This window comes from Falco rusticolus, chromosome 6 (assembly GCF_015220075.1).
Source record: "Falco rusticolus isolate bFalRus1 chromosome 6, bFalRus1.pri, whole genome shotgun sequence".
In the NCBI taxonomy this organism is placed as follows: Eukaryota; Metazoa; Chordata; class Aves; order Falconiformes; family Falconidae; genus Falco; species Falco rusticolus.
In genome coordinates, this window is record NC_051192.1 from 41,204,027 (window position 1) to 41,228,705 (window position 24,679).

The following is a 24,679-nucleotide window of genomic DNA, read 5'->3' on the forward strand; positions in this document are numbered from 1 at the left end:
GGCAGGACAGCGAGAGAGGGACTGGAAGCCTGTTGGTTCCCCCTACCTACCTTTTAGCTGGGCAACCCTTAGAGCCCATCCTGTCCTTGCTTGTACTGTTGAGCCTTTCCCACCGTGCTGTGAGGGTACTGTGATGGGAAAGTAATGCCTTTACTACCGGCTCTGCTAATTGCACCTTTGATTTCCCTTAGAAATAATATTCTGTTTCATTCCCTGCCCTAAAAATCTGTATAGTACTGCTTTGTGGACACAAAGCAACTGGCAGCTCCATTGCAGAGGTGGCAAACTTCAGTAGATGCAGTGATTCCTGTATTATGGTGTTTCCCCATTGCCCAGATTGTATCATGTTTCCTACCAGCAGGCTCTGATTTCAGTTATTTTCCTTTTACCTAATTTTCATTGTGTAGACTGGAATATTCCCTGCTAGGAAAATTCTACATGTTTGATTCAGGCTAAATACTGGGAGGAAATTTTCTAAGATGGCTCAGGCACTCCAAAAATGAAGATAAGGAAAAATAGACTGAATTGTCCATATTAAAAAAAAAGTTCCATCAAATTAGTTGATCACATTGTTTTTATTTGGGGCTTTTTTCCTTTTTTTTTTTTTTCTTCTTTTTTTTGGTCAAGATGGATGCTGCTTTAGGGAACTGTGGAACTGTGCAGGGAGGGAGGATTTAAAAGCCTCATCTGATGTGCCTTAAATGAGGCAGGACAGCACAGGAAGAGAAAGGGGAATCTGAAGACTGCTTTGCAGAACTGGATGCTCTGCTTACATATGTGATGTTGGGCAAGTTACTTAATTTTACCACTTCACAGTTGGCCGTTAACTTTTTTTATAGTTTGAAATGTTTATTTAGCACCTCCCATAGGCTCTAAAAGTAGCAAAATAAATGAGTTCTGGAAGAGCAAATGAGCAAGGCAATAGGTATCATTGAAAATTATGGCAATCTATATACCAAATCACTCCAATACCCACCTCAAACAGAGAACGTACCCAGCATATGGATTTATCTGATGCTTCAGTGCTCAGTTATAGAGTAACAGCCAACAGAAAATACAACAATCTGTCATGGGGAGAAACATGACCAAAACAGCAATAAAAGAGAAATTTTATGTCCAGTTTATGTGTGCACAGATTCCAATAAGACTACTGAACTCTCTCAGACAAGTCACGGGTTGGTGTAGGTGAAGAGGCGTCTGCAAATACAGGACATCTTTGGAAACTTCGGGAACAGGTGCTTTCCAGAGAAACGTGTGCCTTCCTGATGTAGCATTCATGTGTTCTCTGTAGGAACAAGAAATTGATGGAAGAATTTTAAATTTAAGGCTTAACTCTGTAATGCATATGCAGGCATAATTTGGACACCCCAAAAAAACCTTATTGACTTAATTATTTATTTTGTGTCTGGTTTCTAATGCGCTCACCAAAAGAGCATTGCTCAGTCCAGCTGCTCTGAGGTTTTTGATACCCATCTGACTCAGAGGCAGAGCTTCAAACCACAGTGTTCAGTACAGAGACATCAGATGTTTTCACAGTGCAAAGGACACAGGAGTGAAAAGCATTTACTTGGTTAGCAGGCGTAACACAGAGAGGACACTTAGCAGTTTGCAACCACCCATACCTAGGATTCTTAAACTATGCTCTTTCTTCTTTCTTTTCCATTTGAACTCTTTTTTTTTTTCCCCAGAGATTTAAAGGACAAACTTGAGAAGCCACCTCTGCTGCAGGTACTTTCCATGTTTCTGAGTGAGCAGGCCAAGAAAAACAGCAAACGAAGGTAATTTTCCTAGTGTCCGCACCAGCTAGAAAAGGTGATGAACAGCAGCAGAAAATTCGCTGACCATTTTAGCATACAGAGCAGCTCACCCTGCTGAAGGGGGACCAACGTACATTGTACCAGCATTGCTGTGCCTCCAGGTCAAGTTGTTGTACTGCAGCTTACCTAGAGCAGGTGTGGATGTCATGTCTGGAAGGACTGCAAAGCTTAGATTTCCCTGTTCAAATAGTGGCTTTTGCCTCATGCTGCCAAAAGCTGTCCATGACCGTGAAGTATCGTCTTGGATGTGACCAGGAGAGCTTCCTTGGCTGCGCTGTTTGCAGGCTATCTGCTTCTAGTGACCACAGCACGACCCCTTCACTTTCACCACTGTAGCTGAGAATCGCTTGCCTGCCCCTGGAAGCGCTCCTCAGCATTCACAGCCATGAAAAACCACAAGAGCTGGAGAAAAATGAGATTTATTCAGAAAGAGGGTATGAATCCAATTAGAGCAAAATAAACAGTCTACACGACACATTTCTTTCTCACCTCTGCAGAAGCTGATCTAGCTAATCCCTTTGTGTTCTAACAGGAAAATAATCGACAGCTTACAACTCTGAAGCCAGTATCGGAGGACTCAGGCAGCAAACACCAGCTGTCCGGGCCTCCAGCCCATCCAGCTCTGTGTTTGTTACTGTGAGCCAGCAGCTGCCTCTTGTGTGTCCTCAAACTTTCTGCAGTGGTGCCTACATGCAAGCACTGACTTGGGGCCACATCTCATTTTCTTATTCCCAAATAAGCATACTGCTTTGCTGCCATGATGCGAGTTTCCTAAATAAGATGATGTTCTGGGAAAGAGATCTTCCTGTGTGCTCAGGAGACAGTCATTTCTTTCTGCAAGCGTGGCGTTCACATAGGCTGCACTGACATCCTGTGGCTCGATTTCCCTGCCTGGAAGGAGCACGAAGGGACAGCTTCACCCCTGTTGCCAGACCCCTCCATGTCCCCCCTCTGCTCCCTGTGGGTCACTGATGCCCCATCCAAACCCTCTGGGACAGGAAGGGGCACTTGCCCTCTTGCTGAGTCCAGCACCGGCTCCTGCCCGCTGTACCAGGCTGCTGGACACTGGACCTGGTCTCACCGCAGCTGTCACCTCACCCAGACAATGCCAGCCTGGGGAGCCAGTGACCATCTCCCCCCGGCCTTTTTGGCATCCCTGGGATCACTGCCCAGCTGAGCAGGGCAAGGATGAGCTGTAGTGACCCATCGCTAGGTGGGGGTGTTGCTGGCAGGGCAGGGGCTTTTTTAAGGGAAAACTGATGAGGATGCTTCACACACCCCCAACATCTGCCCACCAGGACTCCAGGTGGAGCCCAGACGGCACTTGCCGCACACATTCACAGCACTGAGCCCTGCTGCAGGGCACGCAGGGTCTGCAGCGAGCTGCATCCCCCAGCCTGGGCTCAGACACTGTGCGGAATAGCACCCAGCCCCATCAGAAGTAGAGTTTAATTTTACCTTCCCCTGGGGAATAGTGTTAATCTGTAACTTTTTAGGCATCACTTGATCAGCTGAATAACAGCTATTAGCTTTGGACTCTAGGCATTTTTATGAGATATTAGTTCCAGGGCTTGTGGTTTGGCATAGAAAGCATATTATTCACACACAAAACAACTGCATTAAAATAACATTAGGAATCTGGCTTAAACTGACAAAACCTAGGAAACTCAGAATTAAGGCTGAAAGTATGTCCTTAGCTCACCCACCGCGTGGCTGGTACCACAGCTCAGATGGTATGTCAGGCCCACCAGCTGCAGCCCCGGCTGCCTCCTGCTGAGCCGTGCTCCCTCCTTTTCCAGGGAGGAAACAGGGCTGCACCTCAACCACAGTCCCACCACCCTTGGGGAGCAATGGCCTGTCTTTGTGCCATGGAGCTCTCATCCAGTCGGACAAGGTTTGGGACTTCAGTGTAATGCAGCTCTTTTCTGTGCGTCTTTACTTACAGAGCTGGGTTCCTCCCGTGTCACCAGCATCACCATGGTCAGAGCAAAAACTGCTAAGAAAGCAACACAGGCTGAGGAGGAATTTGTCCGGCGTGTGGTCAGAGGTAAGACATGAGCCAGACAAGAAAATCCACATGGTTCCTTGCTTTGACCTGCCCTTGATTTGCTTTGATTGATCAAGGTACCGCAGCCAGAATGAAATGCAGCCAGGGCAGCGGCTGCCAGCTTGTGCTGGGGGCTCGGCCGCGATGGCTGGCTGGGGGTAGCACCAGCCCCGAGAGAAGCAGAAGGGCCTTTCTGAAACCTGCTGGGGGAAAATCCTTGGCTCAGAAAGCACCTTCTAAGGTTGACTTTTTGGATTGCCTTACTGCAAGGGAACTGAGGCCAAGAAGTAATGCGGGGACACAGGTTGCTGTCACCAGAGCTGAGGGGGGGAGGGGAACTTGTGCACAAGCTGTGCCAAAGGGCTCCCCTTTCACAGGGCCTTCAGTCAGGGGAAGCCACGCTGCACGTCAAGAAATCTGTGTCGTAGCATCCAGTGGCTGAAAAATGAAGGAAGGTCCCCAAAAGGGTCATGTGGTGGGTCAAAAAGCAGCAGTGCTGGGGACATTCCCAGTCAAAACATCTGCTGTGCTCCCGTTTTTCTCCCAAAGCCCTGCCCTTGATCATGGGACACAAATATCAAAATGCTCATCTGGCTGCTGGCTTTCCAGAAAGTGTATCTGAGCTCTGGAAAAGGAGATCTCAGCTGCAGCATGTTTGCTGCAAAAGCAAACAAAAGCGGTATCACAGCTCACATCCTCCAAGAATCACCACAGGACCCTAGGAAGGACCAATCTGCCCACTCCTGGTGACAGACTGGCATGATTCTTTTTAAGATGTCTTTTTTTTCTTCTATGGGCAAGTATTTGCCTCCAGTTTGCAGTAAAATCAGCTTCTGTAAAAACATATATGAAATGAGCTTCACTTCTGCTCTACCCATTCCTTTTATTTATGAGCTCTGCCATTTTGTATGAAACAATCCAAGATGTTCGTGCGTGAGACATCTCTCAAGGATAAACCACAGTAAAGGGAAAAAAAAAAAAACCAAACAAAACCCCCAGAAGGTAGCAGCCAAAAAAAAAAAAAAAATTCTGTTCAAATTGCAAGGTTGTCACACTGCTCTGTAAAAAGGGGTGCACCTTAACCATATTGGGTGTGATTTTCTCCTCTTGGTGAGGTGAGAGAGACATTTGCTATTCCTATCTTGGAAGCAAAACAGAATAATTATTGCCTTTCCCAGCAAAGGCAAATGCAACTGAACTTAGCTGTGTGCTTTTTACTTGTGTGCCATAAACCAACACATTCCCTTGCTGGCTGGCATTTGCAACAGACCACAAACACAGTACTACACCTGGCACCAAATCTGTATTTTAGGTCAGAACTACATTCTGGTGATAAGATGAAGGATGCTTGTTCTCTGGACACACTGTCCCAGAAACACTGTAGCTAAATTTACCATAGAATAATTCCAGTTTAATTCTTAGGAGGTTTTCTAATGCAAAATAAATGTTTTGCTTGTTGTGGAACCATTCTCCAAACATAACCTGGGACCCCAGCATCAAGTTTCCTTGGTCTTTTAAAGTTGCTGAGTGTCTCTGTGCCTTTTAGAGTACAGCTAGTGCCACAGGTACTCACAGCTTCTGAAAAAGCAGTCTGAAATGAGTGGGTGCTGCGTGACATAGGGTCTGTGTCCACAACACGCAAATGATGACCATATGTGAATCAATCCTAATCCTCTGCTGTAAAAAAAAAAAAAAAAAGCTGAGCCTAAAAATAGCAAATAGTAAAATCTCCTCCACATTGGGCCCACCTTGTGCCACAGAGCCAGCGTGACCTGTTATGGAGCAAACACCTGTGCCTTGCATGTCCCACAGCCGCAAGGTGCTGTACGGTGCCTCCCCTGCACACGAGCATGCGCTTGGCCTTTGAATTTCATGAGGCAGCTGCTCAGAGCTGTGCCAGTGGGTGTCTATGGGATGTACATGCAGATGTACACATACGAGCAGTGTATTTACAGAAAATGATAGAAAATAAAATAGGCCAGGATGTGGTTTCAGGTGCCACCTGGAAGGTTTTTTACCAAAAAAATAAAAGTTGAGACTGCAGTTGTGTTCAACTTATTAAGTACATTGTGCCCCTTTAAAAATATGGTTGAAATGGCAGGTGATTGTTCCCGTATTAAGGAAGGCTTAAGAATGACTGACAAGATCTACTTTTGCAGCTCTTATTTCTGCCAATCAAATTACCGAGGACAAGACTGAATAGTGCATATTTAGAAAATGTATTTTTAAAGTTGGGCTTTGACGGAACAGTAACTTCATGAGAAAGTGAAGCCTTCCCTTCCCAACTAGCTGTGACTGAAATACACCAAACAGAATGGGGAAGGGGAAGGGGAAGGTATAACGAAGAAACAAAGCCATAAAACAAAAAGGCAGTTTTGCCAGATGTGCACCTGCACCCTACACAGAAAGTGTAATTTCTTCAAAGAAGATATCTAGGCTTGGGATCAAATCTGGGTGCTCATACCCAATGGCTTTGATCAGAAGAGACAGGCAAGGAAGGAGAGGCGGGGGGTAGCCCTGTATGTTAGGGGGTGCTCTGGTTGGCTAGAGCCTAATGATGGTGACCGTAGGGCTGAGTGTTAATGGGCAAGAATCAGGGGGAAGGCCAACCAGGCAGATATCCTGGTGGGAGTCTGTTAGAGGCCACCCAACCAGGATGAAGAGGTAGATGAAATATTCTATGAGCAGCTGGGAGAAGTCTCACAATCATTAGACCTTGTTCTTGTGGGTGACTTCAACCCACCAGATGCCGGCTGGAAACACAACACAGCAGGGAGGGAACAGCCTAGGAGGCTCCTGGAGTGTGTGGCAGGTCCCTTCCTGACACAGCTGGTGAGTGAGCCACGAGGGAAGGCGCCCCGCTGGGCCTGTTGTTTGTGAACAGAGAAGGACCTGTGGGTGATGTGATGGCTGGAGGCTGTCTTGGGCACAGCAAACATGAAATGATAAGAGTTTTCAATTCCTGGAGAAGTAAGGAGTGGGGTCAGCAGAACTGCTGCCTTGGCCTTCCGGAGGGCAGACTTTGGCCTGTTGAGGAGCCTGGTTGACAGAGTCCCTTGGGAGGCAGTCCTGAAGGGCCAAGGAGTCCAGGAAGGCTGGACACTATTTGAGAAGGATATCCTAAAGGCACAGGAGCAAGCCACCCCCATGTGCTGAAAGATGCACCCTCAGGGAAGAAGACTGCTCTGGTTGAACAGAGAGCTGTGGCTGGAGCTCAGGAAAAAAAGAGTTTATGACCGTTGGAAGAAAGAGCAGGCAACTCAGGAGGACTACAAGGATGTTGTGAGGTTATGCAGGGAGAAAATTAGAAGGGCCACAGCCCAGCTAGAACTTAATCTGGCTATGGCCATAAAAGACAATAATAAATGTTTCTATAAATACATTAGCAACAAAAGGAGGGCTAAGGAGAATCTTCATCCTTTACTGGATGTGGGGGTGTCCTGTTTTCAGCTGGGATGGAGTTAATTTCTTCTTAGTAGCTAGTACAGTGCTGTGTTTTGGCTCTGATGTGAGAACAATGTTGATAGCACACTGATGTTTTCAGTCGTTGCTGGGTGATGTTTATACTAAGTCAAGGACTTTTTGGTTTCTTGGGCTTTGCCAGCAATAAGGCTGGAGGGGCGCAAAGAATTGGGAGGGGACACAGCCAGGACAGCTGACCTGAACCAGCCAAAGAGGTATTCCATACCATGGGACGTCATGCTTGGTATATAAACTTGGGAGGTTAGCTGGGGCCTGCAGATCGTTGCTCAGGGACCAGCTGGGCATCCGTCAGCAGGTGGTGAGCAGTTGTGCTGTGCATCACTTGTTTTCCTTTCTCCCTTTCCCTTTGGATTTTATTCTTTCCCTCGCCTTTTCCATTATAACTGTTGTTGTTGTGATTATTATTATTTCCTTTTTAATCTGTTTAAATTATTGAACTGTTCTTATGTCAACCCTCGAGATTTACATTCCTTTTCAATTCTCCTCCCCACCCCTCTGGGTGGGGGAGCGAGCAAGCGGCTGCGTGGTGCTTGGTTGCCGGCTGGGGTTAAACCAGGGCACAGGGGAAAACGTAGTGACAAAGGATGAGGAAGACCCTGAGGTACTTAATGCCTTCTTTGCCTCAGTCTTTAATAGTAAGACCTGTTGTTCTCTGAGTACCCAGCCCCCTGAGCTGGAAGACAGGGACGGGGAGCAGAATGAAGCCCCATAATCCAGGGGGAAATGGTTAGCACCTGCTACACCAGCTAGATACTCACAGGTCTATGGGACCAGATGGGATCCACCCAAGGGTACTGAGGGAGCTGGCAGAGGTGCTCACTGAGCCACCTTCAACCATTTATCAGCAGTCCTGGCTGACCAGGGAGGTCCCAGCAGACTGGAGGTTGGCCGATGTGACACTCATGTACAAGAAGGGCAGGAAGGAGGATCCAGGAAACTACAGATCTTTCAGCCTGACTTCGGTGCCAGGGAAGGTTATGGAGCAGATCACCCTGAGGGGCATAACGTGGCACATGCAGGACAATCAGGGGATCAGGCCCAGCCAGCATGGGGTTATGAAAGACAGGTCCTTCCTGATGGACCTGATCTCCTTCTGTAACGAGGTGACTCAGTGGATGAGGGAAGGGCTGTGGATGTTGTCTACCTAGACTTCAGTAAATCCTGAAACTGTTTCCCACTGCATTGTCCGGATGAACTGGCTCCTCATGGCTTGGACGGGTAGCCTCTTCACTTGGTAAAAAAACTGGCTGGGTGGCTGGGCCCAAAGCATGGTGGTGAATGGAGTTACATCCAGCTGGCAACCTGTTACAAATGGTGTTCCCCAGGGCTCAGCACTGGGGCCAGTTCTGTTTGATATCTTTATCAATGATCTGGATGAGGCGATCAAGTGCACCCTCAGTACTCTGCAGGCAACACCAGCTTGGGGGAGAGTGTTGATCTGCTGGAGGGCAGGAAGGCTCTGCAGAGGGATCTGAGCAGGCTGGATCAGTGGGCCAAGGCCAACTGAGTTCAACAGGGCTCAGTGCTGGGCCCTGCACCTGGGTCACACCAGCCCCACACAGCGCTACAGGCTGGGGGAAGGGCGGCTGGAAAGGGCCTGGAGGAAAGGGCCTGGGGGTGCTGGCTGGCAGCCGGCTGAACGTGAGCCAGCAGTGTGCCCAGGTGGCCAAGAGGGCCAACAGCATCTGGGCTTGTATCTGAAGCAGTGTGGCCAGCTGGACAAGGCAAGTGGTCATCCCTCTGTACTCGGCACTGGGGAGGCCGCTCCTTGAACCCCGTGTTCAGTTTTGGGCCCCTCACTGCAAGAGGGACGTAGAGGTGCTGGAGCGTGTCCAGGGAAGGGCAAAGAGGCTGGTGAAGGGTCTGGAGAACAAGTCTTACAAGGAGCGGCTGAGGGAACTGGGGCTGCTTAGCCTGGAGAAGAGGAGGCTCAGGGGGGACCTTATTGCTGTCTGCAACTCCCTGAAAGGAGGCTGTAGGCAGGTGGGGGTAGGTGTCTTCTCCCGAGTAATAAGCAACAGGACAAGAGGAGATGGCCTCAGGTTGTGCCAGGGGAGGTTTAGATTGGTATTAGGAAAAATATCTTCACTGAAAGGATGGCCAAGCATTGGAACAAGCTGCCCAGGGACATGGTGGAATCACCATCCCTGGAGGTATTTAAAAGATGTGTAGCTGTGGTGCTTAGGGACATGGTTTAGTGGTGGATTTGGCAGTGCTGGGTTAGCGGTTGGATTTAAAGTTGGATCTTAAAGGTCTTTTCCAACCTAAACGATTCTGTGATTCTATGATTCTAACCCTTTCCTCCCACTCTGGCTACCACCCACATCTCAGCTCTTCATCAGTCCCCTCCCTCTTCATCTGCTCTTGCTGCCAGGTGGTTTGGCATTCCCTTATCACAGCCTCAAAGGACTCTGCAGTATGGGGGACTGGAAAAACAAACTAAATTCTGCTCCTGACCTAGGCAGGTAGGTCCCCAGGTGCCTGTCCTCATTACAGAGATTGTTTAGGGAGCTGGATCCAGCTGGCAAAGGTTTCTCATTAGGATGGCAAGGCTGAAAATGTGAAGCTGGAGGGAAATAATGTGGTTCTGAAGTAGAGGTGGCCTGGAGGCTGGGGTTAAAGAGGTGGTGGTAAGACTTTTTTTTTTTTTTTTTTTTTTTTTTTTACTTATTTTATTTTAGCTTAGCATTGTGGGGTTCAGTTAGTTATGGAAGTGGCAGCACATTTTGGGTGGGTTCAGGTTTGTTTGGATTCCCCCCTTCCCCCCCTCCCCTGCTCTAAGGATGTTACAATTTTACAAGTGTTACATTTTGACTAGTTCTAACAGAGACTTGGGACAGGAAAAAGCCTGGCTTAGGGTTTCTTGAGTCTGGATCTTGTGCAATGTGTGGGAGTTGTGCTCCTGCTATTTTTTTAGTGAGTATATGAGGAAAGGCAGGGAGAGTGGGCAGTGCTTAGACTCTGCTTATTTTTGCACTAGCAAACAGCATAGCTTTGGCAGAGGAAGAAAGATTTCATGTGTTGAGCTGCCACATTAAAGCTATGGGCAGCTCCTGACAGCATCTTCTCTTTTAGAAATATCACAGATATGAGAAAGTGGTCAGCAATAGGGCCCACTGCCCTTTTGACTGGAAAGAGTAGATAACAACAGAATGCAAACAGGAGAAAGAAATTAGATGGAGGACAATTGCAGAGGCTTTAAGGGTCTCAAGACTTTGTGTTTCAGGTCTGCTAACCCTGCAGAAGCTCTGTCTCATTTAATGTCATTAGCCAGTCCCCTATGTGAGAGCCCACTTGTGTGGCTGCTAAGAAGCTTTTACAAAATGTGCTTTATGGCCAGTTATAAGCTCTTCAGTGTTCTTACAACAGCAGAATACTTACTTACTGGAATTGTTGGGCCAGCTGGACCACTGTGTATACAGCCACGTGCCTTCCCAGAAGTGGGTAAGGCATGTGTTTGCATGTCCAAGGAAACTTTGCTTGGAGTGCAACTTCACTGTGATTGTTTCAGTGGCTTCTCTGCCCCTTGACTTTGTGTACAGAATGAGAGGTGTTCTGTGTAGCTCAGCCCAAAATCACCAAACTCTGCTCTGTGTACATTTCAAAGGATCAATGAGTCTAACAGCTGCACTTTGTGATAGTGATAAACGTTAGCTGAGGTAGCTATAGTCTGTTAAGAAATATTCCTGTGTCTGTTGGCTCCTGTTGTCTCTTATTCTGCTCTTTGCACTAATGGCATCTGCACATCCAGCGCTGTTTGGGTGCCAGGTGACCGCATGATCTAGCCATCCAATTGCTTTTCAATGATGAATTGCTATAGCTGCTGCTGGCTGCATATGGCAGGTCAGTAGCATTGCCTGGTTACCTGCGGTGAATCTGCATTGCAGCTACTGTTTGCTGAAGGATGTAGCTGAGAAGAGGAGACTTAAGGAAAAAGAGAGGGGGGTGCACACACACAAGTGAAATAATACTGAGGAAAAACTGGAGCAGTTTTTAGTCCTCAGGTCTGTAGTCTAGTTCAGCTGAAGGCATAGGAAAGCTGGGCAAACACAAATGAACTGCCAAACTTCAGAATTAGCCCACCTCATCCATCTATCTTTCCTTCCATTGCGGGGAGGTTGAAAATCTCCATGACTCAATGATCATAATTTTTCTTCACTCCAATAGCTGCCATCCTGGCTGCCTGCCCCTGCCAGCCCGCTACACAACTTGTATGCTAATGTTTGGATTTTAGTGGTGGGAAACGAATGTCAGGCTGTACTGTCTTCATGCACCACCGAGCTGTGCTTATGGTTGCTCTTGGCAGAACCAAATGATTAAACAGATAAAACAATCAGTCTTTTTATTTCCAAACATTAACCTAACTGTTAATAAAGCACAACCCATGTCATCCTTATGGACTCTGCAGAGCTGAGTCATATTAAAAACAGGATTTGAATGCTGGAAAAAGTCTCATACTTCTTTCCTGTGCTGAGAGGCAGTACCCAGAGCTTGCCTCGGAGAACTTTGCTGTGAGGAAGCTGGCTGGGCTACAGCTGCCAAGGAAAGAAAAGAGGCTGTGACCTGCATGCTTCGGTGTGGGCGCAGTAGGCTGCTGTGCTGGTGCCCTGGATGGATGGATGGATGGCTGTGTCCCTGCCTCTTCCCTCCCTCCCAGTGCTCAGCAGGGATCTCCTCTCAGCCTCCCAGGGTGGGTGGCAAAGGTTTGTCAGGCTCCAAGGCAGAGGAAATGGAGTGATTCTCCCTCTCAGTGGACTTTGCCCTTGGTGACTGAAGATATTTTTCCCCAAACATCCCCAGTGAAAACAGAGGGGTTTTGTAAATTCATTATGTCACTGAGGAATCTGTTTAATCAGCTGCCTTTCCCTGGAGGCACTTAGCACTTAATGAGAGACATGATGGAAGGAATCAAAATTGGTTTACAAGATTTTAGCCTCAAACCCCCTAGCTGATGCATTGCTGAGTGTGCTGTAATTTAGAGGAGCAAATGGAGACACTGAGCAGCTCTCACCCTGTCTGTGTGGGTCAGTGCCAGAGGCAAGAGGTGAAGCCTCAAGCTCTGTGTTGCATTGTTCCTTTCCTAGGTGTTATCAAAATTAATAGCAAAAGTCTTTTTGTTACCAGGAGCCTGAATGGTGTTCCTGGTACAATCTGGCAAGCGCTCTTATTGCCCATTTTGCCAGTTACACTAAGGCATATCCTAGTTTAGTTTATCTACATACTAATTCAAAAAGCAGCCCAAAGAGAAACATTGCATATACATGAGAAGGAGCTTTATGCACTAGATAAACAGTGGGACAACAGAGCTGGTTCAAAAAACACTATAAAAACCTTTGCATGTAAAGTGAACGTACAAAGAAAGGGCACTTTCAGAAAACGACTGTGCGTTGTTTGCTTGCTTTCCCTGGTTGCCTGTGCTACCCCTAGTCCTTCCAATTAACTTGTACCCTGCTATCTTAGTGTGATGGGACAATGGGACAGGCTGATGTAGCAGCAGCTTTCCCACTAACAAGTTATGTTTACAGGTGCAAGGTCTTCATGAAATCTCACTCTGAAGGACTCTCTGCGGGCTTGTGTGTGATGTGCCCTCAGGAACGTATGAAGTATTTTATTACTGTAAAATAATTCCCATGCCAGCATCTCATTAGCCTTTACCTTTTAGCTTCTCCACTCCCCCACCCCTGAGTAAATAAAGACTAAATCGTTTGGAAGCAGATTTTCCTGCAGTGTAATTGCTGTGCTAGCAACAGCCGAGTGTTTTCCATAGGGCAGGGGAGCAACATGCTCTGCTGGGAGGGGAGGGTGGTTTGTTCACTCCTCTCAAGCAACAGCTGCTGGAGCCAGCACTCACTGCAGATTTTTCACCCCAGTATCATTTTTGCGATACTACTTTGAGAGGGAACCAGCACCCTTTGCCCCTCAAGCAATTATCAAAGAGACAGCCAAAAGTGAAAACCTTTGAACTGGCTGGCTGCTTTTTGACCTGCTCTGGGTCCCAGTGATCTGAACGTTGAGCTGTCCTCAGTTGTGAAGATACTGTCCAAAATCACTTCCCACAGTCGCGTTTATTGAAAGAAGTGCAATTTTGCAAGGATAAATCTATTAATGTAACCTGCCAAAGCATGACAAATTGAACTTCACAGAGAAAAAACCTAAAACTTGTGGTTTATTACTCATGTATAGTTTATAATATGCTTATATGTAATCACGCATGTCTTGGATGTAGATATTTAGATTTTTATATAGCTAGAACATATTGTTTGTGTTAAATTCATAAGATATATAGCTTGGACTAAAAGTAGCATTTTCTCACAAAGATGAGATGTAACGGATGGCAAAGTAGATGTACGCTCATCACATTTATTTTACTTTCAGCTGTAATAATTGATAGTCTATATAATGTACACATATGAGTTTTTTTAATATAAATATGGATTTGTGAGAGTGCTGCTTACCATCAGTCTGTAACATGTGATTTAGAGATTATTTATGGGCTGTTGGTATCTTTCTCACTATTTTTTTTTTAAGTTCAAAAGGACTGCAGGGGAAAACACAATTTAGCATGGAATTGATTTTACGTCAGCTGGTTTTACATGAAATAATATTACAGTATTAAAGAATTGCATTGTCACTTCTTGCTGTGAAGTTGCATTATGTTCTGTAGCCTTGGCTCACTTATTAATCCTTCAGTAGTGCACACTTAATTGTTCAGCAAATAACATAACACATAAAGAAATAATACCTACAATGTGATTTATATCTCTTCAGGCAAAGACACTGAGAACTGGATCATCTGCCTTCGTTTATTATACTGCAACACAGGAACAGCCACGGGACCTGAAAACTGTGGCCAGTTAGGACACACTGAAAATCCATACCCTGGAAACAAAAGGTACGTCTGCTCTATCAGTCAGTCAAGTACAAGTCTGAATCGCTTTTAAAACTAAACACATGCATGATGCATTAACATATGCATCCTGTGGTGGACAGAAACTTTGAGGCTCTGAGCTTGCTGGACAGAACAAGGGTGGTGTGATCACCAAAGCCCAGCTTAGCTGCTGTACGCTCACTGTAGGGAGCAGGGGTGTGCAGCCAAATAAATGTAGTCTCTGACTCCAAGGGATGTAGATATATTGAGCCAGTAGGACTTCTAGGGGTAGAGGGAATGGGAGGGTGGGCAGAGAGAAGTGATTTTAATAGCTGATGGGGTTTCCCACTAGGAGTCTACCTGGAATAGCAGAACCATTTGCCAACACAAGCATCGGTTTACAGGTTTCTAGACAGCGTCTGTAAATGGTGGAGAGCAGAGTCTACTAGAAATAGGTTTTGCATCCAGTCCAATCCCAAGCTTTGGCATACCAGACTTTGAGTCTCCCCAAATACTTAATTTTTAATACATGCTGTAAAAACCTGGTGTACATAGATTGTGTGGCTCTTCATGATTACAACTCCTTGCATCTTGCCCTCTACCTTGAAGGACAAAGGGTGCAGATCTTCTGATGCAACGTGCTCTGGAGAGTTGAACCAGTCCATTTGTTTTCCTTCAGCCTTCAGAAACAGCTGGAGAGCAAAAACCTGGTCTCCACCATGTTCCATGGGTCATGCTTTTTAATTAGTATTTATTTTTCCTCCAACTCCACCACACCCATTTCTCTTGCTTTTTCCCAAGTAATTAATTTAAAAACAAACATGTTTTCAGTGAAAGGAAGTTAGAAGATAAATGTATTCAAAATAGGACTGTTTTCTTTCCTTGTAAGTAAACCAGGCTCCCATGTGTGCCCTATGTATTTCACAGGATCAAGGCGCTGATCATTTTGCATATTAGCATTTTGTATTTGTAGCACTCTGACTTGCCATATTTTTTGTGTTTACTTGAATTTTCCCTTTCTGTGCCTTTTTTTCCTATTCCCCTCTATTTCTGATCTTTTTATTTTGTCAGGCAGAAAATAAGCACACTCTATAGGCCAAACTGAAATACCACTTGAATATATCATGGATTGCACAAAATACTGTCCCTCGAGGGCACTACTTGGAACGTGTTAAGGCAATGGTAGCCTAGTCCAGCCAAGCTGCTAAGTGGCAGACTCCTCACATACAGTATAGCTCAAGTGTCTGTAAGAGAGGTCTTAAGTTCATTCACAAGTTCAACCCTTGTATGCCATCTGCACACCTTACGGCACCTCCACTGCATGGCCACAGGCTATATTCTGGAGATCTCTGAAGGGAAAAGTCCAGGCATGCTCACCACCTTGATGTGTGTTCAAGATGTTCTGGATGAGTCAGGCATGGGCAGATTATATTTCAGCCCTCTAGCAGGTGCAGCAAGTCCTGCTCTTCATCAGTAGCATGTGGATGGCCCCAAGTACCCACAAGATAGATGGTGGAGTTCAAAGAGGACAGTATAGATGGAAGATTGGAGAGGTGCATCACAGAGCTTGCTATGTTCTTCAGCTCACGGCATAACAAGGCTTAAAAAACTTTTCCAGGCTCCTTGCCTCAGTTTGGGAGTCTCTGAATCCCACTGAGAATCCTTTATGCTGCTCATTTTGTTGATCAATCTGCTCAGGCCCTAAATGTTACTATTCTAAATCATCAGGCTGTGTGGTTATGAAGAAGCAATAGAGCGAGGGTCTTTTGCTTAATGGGACTCAGATGCACAACTGCATCTTACTTACACTTCTATGTGAAGTAAAAGTGGAGACTCTTTTGTCTAAAAAATGGTGGAAAAACAGAAATTAAGAGCCATGAGGAAATGTCTGGGAGCTGCTGGCAGTACTGTTCAGGAAGGAAAGCAAGCACAGGGTGTTATGCAATTCCTGTGCATGGTCATCTGCTATACAAGCTACAAACCCTGTTGACCTAAAGGACATCTCTTTTGAGTTTTAAAATCCTTTAACTAATCTGAGTCATTTGCACAGCTGAACAGACTCAAGGCCTCTTAAGCGAATTGGCAATACCTATAATTCTGCAGGAAATTAGGGAATATTAGGTAGTCCCAAAGCAGAGGAAGAAATAAAAAGGAGTCATAAAACCTCTGGTCTCTGGGAAAGCTCTGGGTGTAGATGACTTTCTAATAGAATTTTCTAAACTCTTTCAGTCTCACTTGGCTCCTGTCATACGGAAAATTTTTCAAAAGGCCAAAGCAAAAGGGTTCCATTTCAGCATTAATTGCAGTGTTGGGTTTTCTTAACTCTCTTTCCTAGGAAATAACTCACTGATGCACCATTTGCAATAATTAAATTATAGCCCAATTCTTTTGACTAATGTGACTCAGAAGACACAGGTTAAAATAGCATCTAGAAAATGTCTGAACGGCATACCTTATGGGCAAGAACTTAGCATATAGCTTGAGGTTCACATTAATCAGAAAGCTGCTACAGAGTCTATAGACCTGTTATTATAATTTGCTATTTTTAAAATTCTCTGAAGTAATCAGAAAATCAACCAGCTCAACATCCCTAAAGAGAGCTGCTTCCCACCCACCAGCAGTGGCTGACTTCACTGTTGACATAAAAATCATGAAGATCTCAGTCTAGATTCTGCCATGTAATTGTATCTTTAATTTTGGCCTTGTTGAAAGTCTGCTGGAAAACTGAGCTTGTGTGTCCTCATTAGAAGCAATTCATATGTAAATCACTTAAGATTTCTTCTTTCTTTTTTTTTCTTTTTAACTTAAAGAAAGCAAGCCTCCCTGTGACTCATTCTGCAGGCTCTTGCTCCTCTAGTGGCTCCCGTGTGGCTGTGACTCCTGGCAAATTTGATGCAGAGCGAGAAGGTTGCTGGCCACACTGGGCTTCTCTTGCCTTAGCTGCTGGAGTAAGACTTTACTTTTTGCCGGCCTTGATTTAGTCGTTGAAAGGATGTCAGATGAAACTATGCTATCTTCTACACGCTTGTGCCTGGTGTACACCCATGGAAGGTGCTCCCTCCCTTCAGTCAATAGCAGCCATCTACTTATCAAATTCTTTGTATATTGGAAGGCTTAATTTTTGCTCTTTTACATGCAAAAATAAGCTAAACTGGCAGCACAGCCATAGAGGAATGACATCCTAGTGTTAAAACGGAATGACTTTGAAAAGACATTAAATAAACAACAGTCAGATGAGTTTTCTGGACCTTTATCAATAAAATTGATGAAGAAGCATATGAGGTAACAGCCAAGTACTTGTCTAAGAGTACAACTTCGATAAAGTTTGGGCACCTATTTCTTCTGAGTATTTCTGGAGCTGGAAGTGGAAGCTATCATAAGTATGCTATTGAAAGTGTTGACAGCAATTTGAAGGTGTAAAGGAATATCGCGTTTTTACCATGATTTCTATGCTTTTGAGTTGGATGAGCCGAGTCCCTTCACACTCTTAACTGTTCTTAAAATATAACGTCTGAGGTATTTGTCTCTAAGAAAGCTGAGTCTTTGTTGCTCATGAATACATTTTAAACTATTGCTGAAGGTGTTTGGAGCTTCCTTTTGGCACCTTGTTATTGTAGGTACATAAAAATGTAGACAAGTGGGACTAGGTAGCAGATGATGAAATTCAGGTTGGTTAAATGCTGTTTGTCAGAACTGGCGTTTTTTTGTTGCATAAAGAATTCTACATGGAAAGGTAGCAGGGGAAAAAAAAAAGGTAGAATCCAAGGTAACCTGGGAGGCAGGTAACGTGTTTATTCTTCATGAATTGTCCAGTTCATTGCAAAAAAAAATTTAAAAAAATAATAAAAAATCTTATAGCTGCTAGGAATCTGACCTTGTGCCCAGAAATGTGTTAAAGCACAGCTGGCCCTGTCTGGGCTGGAAATCAGCTTTAAGACTAACAGCAAAGACTTTATTTCAAGAGAGTATTTAGCTTTAAAAAATGAATAGGGGCTGCATGCTCCAAATGTCATCTGTCAGTTTAACAAATGGCAACTATATACACATCTTAATGCCAGATTGCCATTTCATTAGGCTGCTATTCCTTCTTGGTAGCTGGCATTATTCTAGCTGGAGTGGCAGAAAGGCAGGAGGGCAGAGGCTCCTCATCTCTGCTGCTCCCCAGATAGGCAGCGCAGCTCTGGGCTGCTTTTTTTTTTTGGGGGGGGGGGGGGCGGGGAGCAGCAGGAGAGGAGAGAGGATGAAAATGAATGGATGAGATCAATAGGGAGGCACATTCCTCAATACAGCTTGGTCAAGCTTGGCACGGGACCACTGTCAGCAAAGATATTTTGGAGTTAGGTTTGTAGCTACAGCCTCAGCAAGCAGGCAAGTTCTGATGGCTGCTGAATAGTGCCGCAGTGATGGTTGTCTGAAATCTGAAATGAACAGGCAGGTGGCTCCAAATGGGAGCGCTCTGTGGCTCTGCCACAGGGTGTAAAGGAAGATCAAAGCCTTGCCCTACCTTGACTAAGACCTGCAGGAAAGAACCAAATAAACTTTCAGTACAACATATTGAAGTGAGTGAGCACTGAGGAAACAGCCATGGCACAGGGTTAAGGTAAAGATGGGAAGGAGTCTGAGCCTCCACTTTGCCCAGCTCCAACCCATTGCCATGCGATTCCCTAACTGCCCTCTGCAGCACTGCAAGGACTCTGCAAATCTATAGGTAAATCCATAGGTTGAACCTCCTCAAGCTGCAGCTGCCTGCACTGAAGTTGCCAAATCTCCCCTGTGGTGGAAATGCTACTGAAGTGTCCTATGTTGTAAGTAATCAAGGTTTTGTTGCAACTGTGGCTGAGAGCTTTCAGCCCTCCCTATTGTCGCTGGCAGCTTGAGCATCCTGATGGAGCTCCCTGACGAGATAAACACATTTAAATATTAAAAAGTGCACTGAACAGGAATAGTTTTGAATGATTCATTTAGGCTGCTGCCAGTGCTGCCAGGTAAGTGCTGCACAGCATGACTGGAAAGAAGTGGCAGAGGGTAAGAAAATTAATTTCTTTAAAAAGCAAGTATTTGCTGTCTCCAGGGTCAGTTTTAGGAATAACAGCCTGGCCACTAGACAAGCGGAGGGTTTCCTTGATGGGGAGCTCCACGTATATGAGGCCAGAGCACAGAAGGGCAGCTAGGTAGCTTTGTTCCCAGGCTAAACTGACTTAATTTGCTTATACCACCGTATTCAAAGCAGTTTCATGCTGCAATTCATAAACCACAGGCAATGTGAACTACTGTCCCCCGTCTCACAGCAGTCCTGCTAGGAAGCTGCTTCTCTTTGTGAGAGTCTCCCTGCTTGAGTGCAAGGAGCTCAATAAATAAGCTGCTGCGTTCAGCACCTCACTGGGAGGCTTTTGGGAAGGGAAAATAGCAGTGGGTCCTCACAAAGTGCTGGCACCTGCTGATATGTCCATGCGGAGGCAGGGAAGGGTCTCCTGGGGAGCCAGGAACAGTTTACCAAGAGTCCAGTCTCCTGTGATCTCTTTTCCTGCTCAAACCAGCTGATAGCCCAATTTGTCCAGATTTTTTTCAAGAAAAGCAAGGTTTGCAGGGAGATGATATATACAAAAAAGTACTTAGCTTATTTTTGGTTTACTTTCATTGGGTGTGTGGAAAAAGCTGGTAAGCTTTTGAACTTGCTGTCCCTATGGCTGGTGGTTGAAAAGCTTGCCTGTTTTTTCTGACTACCATTTGGCTTAATAAAAGATACTGCTGCTCCCTACAAATCTTTTTTTCTCTTGTGCAATATGGCTGCACAGATAATGGCAGTTGTTTATATCCTCACAAATTAATGTGACTGTAATGGCTAACTCTCAGACTTCAAAAGAGAACATAGGAATCGAAGTCATGGGAAGCGTCAATTTTTATTACGCTGCCTCCTTGCTGGCAGAGAAAGCTCTGAAGGTTAGAGAAGTGCCACGGCAAACCTTCCCCCATGCATAAATGTGAAATCCTGACACCACAAGAATCAGTGCCCAAGCAATTTGCCCCTCCAAAAGCACTACAGTCTGAGTCATATCTTAATTACAGAAACTGTTCCTGCTTTTTCCAGCAACATGGGCAGCCCCCACAAGCACCACAGCAATTGAGGCTGGTGAGCATGGCCGTAGCTGAGGTCAGTGCATGGCTTTTCAGCCAGAAAGCAGCAATGAGCTCAAGTCACTGCCCCTGAGAAGGGCAGAGTTAATTACACCATGCTAAATGCTCAGGTATGCAGAGACCTTATTTTATTTTATCCCCCCTCCCCCTTTTTTTTATCATCTCTTAAGATTTTTAAAAGACAAAAGGAAGGCACCATGTGAAAACATTGCTATGGAAACATCACGGGCTCACTTGTACTTGCCTGCCAAGCAACTACCTAACTGAAGTTTTACATCCTATTGGATCACTGTTTGGCCATCTGCTCTCCTTCAAACTTCTCTGAATTCCATATTTCCCTGAAAAGTTCATTTTTAGAAAAGAGGGAGGAGGAGGCAAAGGGAGAATCCAGCATTCTTGGCTAGTGTGGAGCTATTGTGAAAGAGGAAGATAAACTCACTTTGGGGCAGCCCCTTAAAACGACAAAGATCCATGTTTTGCAAAGTAATTTCATAGAAAATACCCTGTTTCTAGATGCACTTTAATGATAAGAGTATATATTGGCAGCCACAAGGCAAAACAAATAAACAGCTGCTTCTAGTACTCTCCCCCTAATTGTCTTCCTCTCCCCTTCTCTCATTTAGCGTCAAATGTATTTTCTTCTAGAATGTAACAGTTACTGCCTACACTGGAGTTGTTGGCTGCAGGCTCCCCAGCCTTGCTCCAAATAAAACACAGAAATAGATTTCCTGCCAAGCACTGGGGAAGTTTGAAGACTTCAGTTTTTAAAAATATAATCTTTTTATCAGTGCCCTAAGCCTGCCAAAGGTAATTATGGGCCATGGCACATTTACATTAATGCATAGGATCTACAGACATTTCAAAAGCTTAATGGAGAAACTCCATAAATGTACATATTGAAAAATAAATTAATTAAACTGTCATGTAAAGATACCACTTAATTTTGCAAAGCGGAAGGCACTCTTAATGGGAATGGAATGGATCAGTGAGCATTTCAAAACCCAAAGCTATAATTTAAATTCAGGCTCTCCTCTAGCGTGCAAGTCACAAGACATATTTATTATAGCCTTGAATTGTCAATTGTAATCGGTTTAGCAGAGACAAAGCCATGTTGTTTTGTTTCCTTGCCCTCCTAGCCAGTTCAATATATTTTGATGTCAGACTACTGACAAGCAAACAAAGGCTGAAATAAAATCATATTTATCTGTGATGAACTGGCAAAAATGCAGTCCAAGGTAAATATAATGCTGAAGCCTATGTATTTATCAATCATGCAGCAAGGGGAAAAGTAGTGACATGAAGCATTTAAACTTCTTTAAATGAACCAGTTAAATATGTTTACTGCTGCTCTTGAGGCCTCCTATGTGGCAATCTAGACACAAATAGATAAACAGAAGTAAAAGCACTGTGAAAATGAATAGAATAATTTATAAGCCACTGCTCTGAGTTTTCCTGGTGGCAGTAACAAAGTTGTTGCCTTTGACACTCTTTTAGGGCTAGAGCAAAAGCCTGAGACCTAGGTCCCCAGCAAGCAGACAGCAACGCTTCTTGCAGGCTGTGGAACCAACCCATCAGATCCTGATTCCCGGGTGCCTCTGGTGCGATCTGCTGCAGGATTTTATTTGGTAGCAAGTTACAAACCAAGCCTATGCTTCTGCAGCCATGAGCAACAGTCTCCTCCTTGCTAAATAAGCATTCCAAGAATCGTTCAAGTCTTTTTCTGACATTCTTCTTTCTGTATTCTCCAATACTCTTATTTTGTCAAGTTCATTTTCTGATCTGGAGCACTGAAACTGGTCAGTTCATCGGGTTGTAACTGTTGTGGCCATCTCCTGCCTTCTTCCAGCCCCTGTGCTGAGCTTAGCCATGGAGATGTTTCTCTCAGCCTGAACCTAGAGCCTTCTGCCCAGGATCTCCATAACTTTTTGTGGAGCGCTCAGTTTTGTGAATCCAACTCTAAACAACACTAACAAACTAACTTATAACTCATGGTTAGGAAGAGCCGCAGCACATCAGCCAGGGACAGCTGCCCTAGGCACACCTCTGGGGGCAGTGGCAAGTGGAGGCCAACAGGACCCACCTCAGTGGGCTCCTGCCACCAGAGCTGCTGCTACACTGGTGGGAGACCAGTCATTGCAGGGAGGGAGGAGAGCGCTGCCTGCGGGGAGACAGGAGGAGACAGACACCTACCAGTTGTGGAGATGTCATGCTACGGCTGCGATGAGCAGCTTGTCTTCAAACAGGAGTTAATGTCTTTTTTTATAAAAATACCTGTGTATCTGCATTTGTTCTTACTCAGGTAAGTAACAGGATTTTAAGGAGAATGGGCTACATTTTTGCTTTCGGTGTAATCTTTTAGCAGTTTGTTCCCCAAGCTAATTATTATACTTAAAACCAAAACAAACGAAAACCACACATCCAAATGTGCCTCTTAATACTACACCGTTGGGGTTTTTTGCTCACATGTTAAACTGAACAGTGAACAGAAGCATCTTTTGTAAGCTTTCTGGAATACACTAGTTTTTAGCTTGCTATGCTATTCCTCTTTCATGTCCTTTTTCTAAGATGTACATTACCCTTGATCACTCTTATGAGAATTTTTTTGTCACTCTCTCCAGTCTCTTTTGGATTTGAGCAGCGCTTAAACTGTTGTTTTAAGTGACAGGCTGTCACTGACTCCTGTTACAAAATAGTTCTGTTCCACTTTTAAGGGTTCAGAATTGGGCACACCTTTTAAAGTGTGTTTTATCCTACTATTTACGTGGCTCCTGCTGTCACACTACCCAAATGCTAACAGAATTCTTTTTTGAAAGAAAGCAGTGGGGAATGAAAGCATTCTTAGCCCCTCTGCAGAAGAACAGGTGCCGAGAGATTTAGGTCCTGGTCCAAAACAGTATGTAGGCTCCAATTCCTACTGTCACCGATGTCAGTGACAAGCCAGAAGTCTAACACCTTCCTTTAACTTGGACTTTCATGACTTCTTCAATGTGTAAGAAAATTACGTTCCAGTTGAGGACTGTATGTATGTATCTGTATAGACAAATGGCTAACTTGTATCACCAGCCAAATACCGTAACCACAGGTGGGACTGTTTCTTTCCTTAAAGCCACTGCAGTCATTAAAACGTGGTCTTTTCCTAAATAGCTTTTCCAGCTCAGCTGTCTGGTTCACGAGCCCTTGAAGTGCTGAAACTGTTGAAACCTTACAAATGCAGTCATAACTTCTTTTGCTTATAGAAAGGAAAAGACTCAAAGAGTGCTGTAAGTAACAGTGAGGAGAACAGGTAGGTCACAGACAGCAGTTAAAGGAATACTATTTCTAAACTCTGAAAATAGCCATTATGGTAAAAATGCTTGTTTCCCATGTCAGTTCATAAACAATAAGTAAATGCACAAAATACAAATTCTAAGCTATTGGGAGCAATGATGGCAAAGTAATGCTTTTAATGCTCTTTTAAAAAACACTTTTGAAAGTATTTATTTGAACAATCTAAAAAGTTTAATTGTATTCAATTTTTATAGTCATAGAATTCTAATGGCTCTTTTACATTTAAAAAAAAAAAAAAGTTCGGGCATTTCTCAAATTCCTGAATATCAGCTGAATAAAACACAGTTTCATGCTTAAGGTAAGTATCCACTAAGAGGTATATAATCAAGATTGAACTGTGCTTGTATTCTTAATTCATTAGTGGAACTGTAAGGCCCTCTTCTGGATTACAAATTACTGCACAGCCAAGGAAAGTACATTGAAATGACAAAGTCAGCCATGAAAACACTATGAAAAGATAAATACCTTAATATATTTTCTTCATACTATTACCAGTTTCATTTCCTGGTTTTACATGTACCTGCCCATCTCAGGTACTATAATTGAGTAGCTGAGAACAACTTCTTAGCAGATTCTTAATGATAAAGTATTTCTTATGCTAATAGTCACAAGAGGAGAGGACAATCTAAAGAGTTGTGGAGTTTCTCCACAACTCCGTATGAAGATTCTGTCCAGCCAAGTGATGCTCGCTTATGCTTATTAAGCAATAGCATACACAAACTGAGACGTGATTCCGCATATATACCTGTCTACATACATATGTGACTTCAGAAGTTATGTCTGAAAATTTGGCATCTGTAAAAAAACAATGAAGAACCATTACAATGATCTTATCTCAAGTCTTCAAGGACTGTACAATTCCTTACATGCCTCTGGATTAAATATATGCACAAGGACTGTGAAGTTCTCACAGATGTAACCTTCCAATAGATTTCCTTACTTGCCTAAGCAAACATTTACTACTGAAAAGCAAGACGCTTCTCCACAGACAGAAAGAAAGAA

General features: G+C 44.5%; 1 long non-coding RNA gene across 1 annotated transcript; it reads left to right on the plus strand.

Annotated features, from left to right (window-relative positions):
• Positions 1-1,282: 1,282 nt before the first annotated feature.
• On the plus strand, positions 1,283-23,899 carry LOC119150375. Its single transcript, XR_005105039.1, has 3 exons — positions 1,283-1,778; positions 3,763-3,864; positions 14,116-23,899. It is a non-coding gene; the product is annotated as an uncharacterized LOC119150375 (long non-coding RNA).
• Positions 23,900-24,679: the final 780 nt, after the last annotated feature.